At 47.8% G+C, this 6,608-nt stretch overlaps 2 long non-coding RNA genes across 3 annotated transcripts in view; one reads left to right on the top strand and one right to left on the bottom strand.

The window, feature by feature from the left end:
• Positions 1-5,412: 5,412 nt before the first annotated feature.
• On the top strand, positions 5,413-6,021 carry LOC123119980 (uncharacterized). Its single transcript, XR_006459192.1, has 3 exons — positions 5,413-5,569; positions 5,662-5,811; positions 5,897-6,021. It is a non-coding gene; the product is annotated as an uncharacterized lncRNA (long non-coding RNA).
• Positions 6,022-6,172: 151 nt separating this feature from the next.
• The window catches only part of LOC123119978 (uncharacterized), a 4,788-nt gene continuing 4,352 nt past the window's right edge, over positions 6,173-6,608 (bottom strand). For both annotated transcript variants that reach the window (XR_006459190.1, XR_006459189.1), the window contains one exon: positions 6,173-6,492. This is a non-coding gene — a long non-coding RNA (uncharacterized lncRNA). The remainder of the gene's footprint in view (positions 6,493-6,608) is intronic.

Below are 6,608 nucleotides of genomic sequence, written 5' to 3'. Positions count from 1 at the left end.
CCAGACCGGGAAGGCTGTCTCCCCTTACGTCGGTGATTGTTACCCTGCGTGTTGGTGTTGGCCACAAACTCCATACCATCATCGGCCTTACGCTTGTTACCTCCCTGACTCGCCGGGTTATGCTGAGGGCCCTTGCCGTTGCCATTCTTCTTTCCCTTCCCTGTCTTTTCCTCATCAGACGCGGGATCCTTGGTACTATCAGAGTCGGCATACTTGACCAGAGCCGCCATCAGCGTACCCATATCGTTGCAATCGCGCTTGAGCCGCCCAAGCTTCATCTTCAGGGGCGCAAAACGACAATTTGCTCCAACATCAAGACCGCAGAGCCGGCATCCATCTTATCAGACGAATGTATTATCTCTTTGACTCGGCATACCCAATGGGTTGTAGACTTGCCTTCTTGCTACTTGCAGTTAGTCAAATCCACAATTGACATAGATTGCCTACATGTGTCTTTGAAGTTTTGGATGAACCGGGCTTTTAGCTCTGCCCATGACCCGATGGAATTGGGTGGCAGTCCCTTCAACCAAGTGCGGGCAGTCCCATCCAACATCATGCTGAAGTATTTGGCCATTGCCGCTTCGCTGACCTCCAGCAACTCCATAGCCATCTCGTAGCTCTCAATCCACGCTCCGGGCTGTAAATCAGCCGTGTAATTATGTACCTTCCTAGTTCCTTTGAAATCCTTGGGCAGACGTTCGTTACGGAGAGCCGGCACCAGACAAGGGACACCTCCGGTCCTCGTAGCTATGCCCGCCTCGATAGACGCCGTCGGATAAACCGGGAGGGGTTGGTAAGCTGTCAGCTGAGCCGCCTGTTCCGCCTCTTGACGTGCTCTGTCTTGGTCTACCGCGTTAAAGGCTCCATTATGCGCCGGGCCATGGCCAGCTGGCAAGTCACGGCGTCGGACGTTACTTGAGCCGGTCGCTGAAACCATGTGTCTGCTATAACTTGGGCTTCGGTTTGGACGAGGAGTTGAATGAATCCTGTCCGGGCTATATGAATATGCCTCCTGTTGTGCCAGAGCCGTCTAAAGAAGTTCTCTGACCCTGCGGGTTTCGACCGCCGTTGGGGAGTCACCCTCGACTGGGAGAGCCGCCAGTCGCGCCGCTGCAGCGATCATGTTTTCCAACGGATTAGAATAATGACCCGATGGTATTGGCACGTATTGAGGTAGGGCAGTATTCACACGGGGAGGCCCCATCACTTGCGGCTGAAACGGTGTTCCAGCCCCGGGTGCTGTGATTTCTGGCGGGTTACTGGGCCCTGCACCGGGCGTGTTGAAGAGGTTTCGAGGATCATAAACCGGAGGGAGCCGAGATTGAGCCTTCTGATGCCTCCTTCTCATGATCTCGTTGGATGCGTTCTGATCCATCGTGAGCCGGAAAGACTGCGCCTGAATCAGTTGAGTCTGGGCGTCCAGAGCCGCCCGTTCTGCAGCCATCCTGATTCCTTCCGCTGCCAGATCTTCCTTGGCTCGTGCTATATCCAGCTTTAACTGTGCCACCTCCGCATCATGTTGAGCTTGATCCGCTGGGACGACCGTGGCGGTTAGCAGGGCAGTCATCTTATCCGTGAGATCCATCAGCACCTGAGCCGGTGAGTGCGCAGGGCCTCCTGCCCCAGCGGCGGAGTTTTGAACAGGTTGCATGCCGGCCATGAAGATTCCAACCCGGCTTGGCGACTCAAAAGGGTCCAGAATACTGTTGCCATCGGAACAACCGCCGAGCCTGCCGTCTTGAAGTTGATACAACGAGTCCGTCTCACCTGTGGATGATTCATCATCAGAGCAGATGGTCGTCTTGTCGCTAGATCTAGATCCTTCAGAGAGTCCTCCGTGGATGCATCCCACGAAAGCACGAGTCCGGGCGGGTCTCGCACGCTGAGCCGTCTCGATGAGGTCGGTGCCGATGTCCGGCTCAGGACCCGGCTCGCCGATCTTGCCAATGAAAACGTGGATTTCCCCGAAGGGGACCCGGTACCCGTACTCGATTGAGCCGGCGTCGGGGCCCCAGCCTGCGTCGTTGATGTAGAGCTTGCCGCGACGACTCTTGGTCATCCGGCCCACAGCGTATCCCTTGAGTCCTTCAAAGCTGCCCTTCAAGAACTCAAATCCACCGTGCGCTGGCCCCACGGTGGGCGCCAACTGTCATGGAATAGTCACGGCAGATGCCCTTGTGAAAGGACTTAGTCGTGGAGCCATCGCAACTAGAAAGCTTAAAGGGGTTAAAGCGGGACGAAGGACACGAGGGTTATACTGGTTCGGCCCCTTACGGTGAAGGTAAAAGCCTACTCCAGGTGAGGTGGAATTATTAGGGTTTTGATGACCAGGGAGCGAATCCGCTATGCCTGGCTACCGATTGGATCTTTCTTCTCCTGAACCGCCGCTGGGTCGTCCCTTTATATAGAGAGGTTAACGCCCAGCGGCTCTCAGAGTCCCGGCCGGCTTATAAACAGTGTCCGGTTCGGACTCTTAACTATTCTTGCCTTACACTACAAGTCATGCCTTAACGGCGGTTTATCACTACGGGCCTTAAGCCGCCTCTAGGCCTTAGGCCCATTACTGAACCGCCATCCTCAAGCTTGATATTGGGCTTCAGGTGATGATCGTCATGACATAACCCGGCCCCTCCTGGGCGGGTGACTCCAGTAGTTATATCCCCAACAGAGGGCCAATGCTCATAGGATATCATCTTTGAGTGAATGTAATATATTTATCCAGACTTTGTATTATGAACCAAGGCCTGTAATATATATGCTTTTATCTGAGATTACTTTCCTCTTGTGCGGCCATTTATTAATCTTGAGAGTTTGCCAGTCGTCGGCTTCAGCCCCCACGTAGATGCTATGGGGGTGTTCGGAGTAGCGCACGATCACACTTGACCCAACATCTTGGTCGTGAAGGAGGTGTCTACGCAGCGAACCAGGCAATCAGACTATGCGGCTTTATCACTTTCACTTAGCCATAGGAGTTTGACCGTGAGACTAAGTACTAGCCCCTGGTGCGTATGCGGCTATCCGAACTGGGATGCCTTAGGCACATGACTTGGACGTAGGCCAGTCCTTCATATAATACGGAAGATATCGTGAGAGATTTATAGCAAGTCGCCGAATCACCGACCAGCTCTCACCGTATCATGTCAGTCAGCTTTCGGCTTTCTCTACTAAGGTGTTTGACCAGATGAACCAGAAACACAATCGCAGTAGTTCTCCCTTTACTACCCTAGCCGAACAAGCGGAACGTAAGGTAGTAATCATAGGCGCCGGGCAACCCAATTATTGACCAAAAGACATGATTCGGAGCTTATGCATATAATGCAATATTCGGGACGCCGAAGTGTACTCTAAAAGTGTGCGGACTTTTTTGAAAGTATATGTGGTTGAATATAGCCCCTGGCTTTTAAGCCCTACCAAAATATATATGGCAATCTTAACACAAGAAGGAATGCAGATTATGAAATAAACCAATACCGAACAAGGGTTGGTGAAAGAACTATTTCCATTATAACCCGTTTGATACGTCAAAACGTGCTATTACAGATAATGCCATAAACATCAAGGCTATTTTACATGCCGAGAATTTGTAAATAAGGGAAAGCTGTATACAGGGCCTAAAAAGAAAAAGGTAGTCTTCAAGATCCCCTGGACACCCTGTTGCACGTCTGCGCCACTTTTCGCCTTGGTGCAAGATCCTTTGAGAGGAGCAATCGACGATCGTTTATATAAAAGGGGCCCGGGAAAGGGCCCTTGTACGACCGTAAAGTTATTAGGCTTTAACGAACCCTTAATATGAGAGGAAAAAAGGGAAGGTAAAAAGTTTAAGGTCCAAATAGGGTCGAGTCGCACTATGAACCTCGTCTGTAATGTGCCTCCGTCGTTGCCCAAGGTATTTTAAGTGCGTAGTTATGCACATGCGGTACATATGCCGCGATTAGATAGGGCGATTTACGGAGGCGGAACTGCTAGTCCAGCTCTGGATTGACCAAGCTGTCGTTCTATAGAGTAGGCCAGACTCGTTTAATAGTGTCTGGAGGCTTGATGGCCGATGAAGTGTTTGGCTTGATGAGGGAGCGCTCCATGTTTCCATTGACTGTGATGACTCCGCGTGGTCCGGGCATCTTGAGCTTTAAATAAGCATAGTGCAATACTGCATTGAAGTGGGCGAAGGCAGTACGTTCGAGCAGTGCGTGATAACCACTGCGGAAGGGGGCGATGTTGAAGATCAAGTCTTCGCTTCAGAAGTTGTCCGGTGAACCAAAGACTACTTCCAATGTTAATGAACCCGTGCAGCGGGCTTCGACGCCGGGTATCACTCCTTTAAAGGTGGTGTTAATGGGCTTGATTCTTGACGGGTCGATACCAACTTTACGGACAGTGTCTTGATAGATCAGGTTAAGACTGTTGCCGCCGTCCATAAGGACCCGAGTGAGATGGTATCCGTCGATGATTGGATCGAGGACCAGGATTGCCGAACCTCCATGACAGATACTGGTCGGGTGGTCCCTGCGATCGAAGGTGATCGGACAAGCCGACCATGGGTTGAATTTAGGGGCGACAGGCTCGACGGCGTAGACGTCCCTTAGCGCGCGTTTGCGCTCCCTCTTGGGGATATGCGTGACATAGATCATATTCACTGTTTTCACCTCAGGGGGAAATTTCTTCTGCCCCCTGTGTTTGGTGGGCGGGGCTCATCAGCATCCTCGCTCGGCGGCCCTTTCCCATTGTTTTCGGTATTTAACTTGCCGGCCTGTTTGAAGACCCAACAGTTTCTGTTGGAATGATTTGCACGCTTGTTGGGGGTACCATCAATCTGGCAAGGCCGATCGAGTATCTATTATCTATTATTATTATTTAATTAAGATTTAATTAAGATAGAAGACAAACAAGCCATCACATTAATCCACATAGGCTAAAAAAATATTACCCGTTGATCTAAATTACAACAATTGAGATTAAAAGATTTTAAGAGTTACGTACAACAATATAGGTGCCCATAGACACGTCTCATATGACACGTACAATGGACGATGCAAAAAAAAAAACTTCATCGAACACCCATAGGACGATCCAACACGTCCTCATGTCTTGCATCCATTAGAAGGAAAGGATCCATATGTCCATATAATAAAAATAATAAATCATACACGGTCCAACATGTCGAAGTGTTTGACATTGAAACCCAAAGAGACAAAGAATGTCACGACATGATGGCCGAACAAAAACAGACAAGGACACATATAGATACATGCAAATAGGACAAGGAAACTCAACACGGTGCTGGCTACAACAGCCTAACTCAACACGGTGTCTGCTACAATAGGCTAGCCAAACCAACCAATATATACAAGCCCTCCCCAGCCAGCCAAAGCAAAAACATATCATGCCACCAAACCTAAGCCACCCAATGCACATCACACCAAGGAGATTATCAAATTCTGTAGGAGCCGAAGTAAACTGGAACGACGGCCGGACATGCAACTCAACTCCCGACAAAGACACACCATCAATGTACAACTTGACGTCCAATGCAGTCTTGCCGACCAACTTCTCACGTGAATCAAAGAGTTTGGTAATTATTATTTAGTATAAACTCATTTATTCCGAATATTTTTTTTGTAGTTACTTTGTCAATTGTGAACTATTTTTCTGTTCCTTCTGAAGGAGGAGCATTATGGCGTACAAGAAGTTGAGTGACTTAAGAACAAGGGGGGAAACTGGAACGTACAAGTGAAAGTAATGATTATGTGGGAATCGATCAATCCTACAACCGATGAACTAATCAGCCTAGATATGATTTTCATGGATGAAGAGGTATGTTCTTTCTATATATAAGTAACCGCACATTGTTCTATCTGTTTCAGCAACAATTGTTAAGTATAACCCATTGTTTTCACAGGGCCAAACAATTCATGCTTTTACCTGGAAAAACCTAATAGACACTTTTAGATCAAAAATTAAAGAGCAGTCTATTTACGCTTTCAACAATTTGAAGGTTGTGGAATCTACAAAGTGTCGTCCAACGAGCAATGAAAATAAAATATTTTTTTCATACAACACAAAGGTAAAGGAGGTTAAAGGATCTGCAGAGGTTTTCCCAGATTTTTACTTCAGTTTCACAACCAAGGAAAACTACAAGAACGGGCAGAAAAAGATATACAATGCGCAGGTATGTTATAGTTGTACCTATGACTTTCAACTATTAATATTTCTATCAGCCATGTAATTAATCTCCAAATATACAGATGTCGTTGGATTTCTCACGCAGATGAAGCCTATGGAAAAAGACTTATTTTTTGATTCAAGCTCAATGATAGTAACATCAGCTTTGGCACACAAAATTAGTTAATAGAACATTTGTTCTTGATGATTGGCTCGAGAAACTCTGCTTGAATGATAAAGATGACGGCTGGACATGCAACTCAACTCCAGACGAAGACACACCATCAATGTACAACTTGACGTCCAATGCAGTCTTGCCGACCAACTTCTCACCTGAATCAGAGAGTTTGGTAATTATTATTTAGTATAACTCATTTATTCCGAATTTTTTTTTTTGTAGTTACTTTGTCAATTGTGAACTATTTTTCTATTCCTTCTAAAGGAGGAGC

This window comes from Triticum aestivum, chromosome 5D (genome assembly GCF_018294505.1).
Source record: "Triticum aestivum cultivar Chinese Spring chromosome 5D, IWGSC CS RefSeq v2.1, whole genome shotgun sequence".
Taxonomy (NCBI): Eukaryota; Viridiplantae; Streptophyta; class Magnoliopsida; order Poales; family Poaceae; genus Triticum; species Triticum aestivum.
Note: the sequence above shows the minus strand (reverse complement) of the source record. Positions and strands in the feature narration are given on the sequence as shown.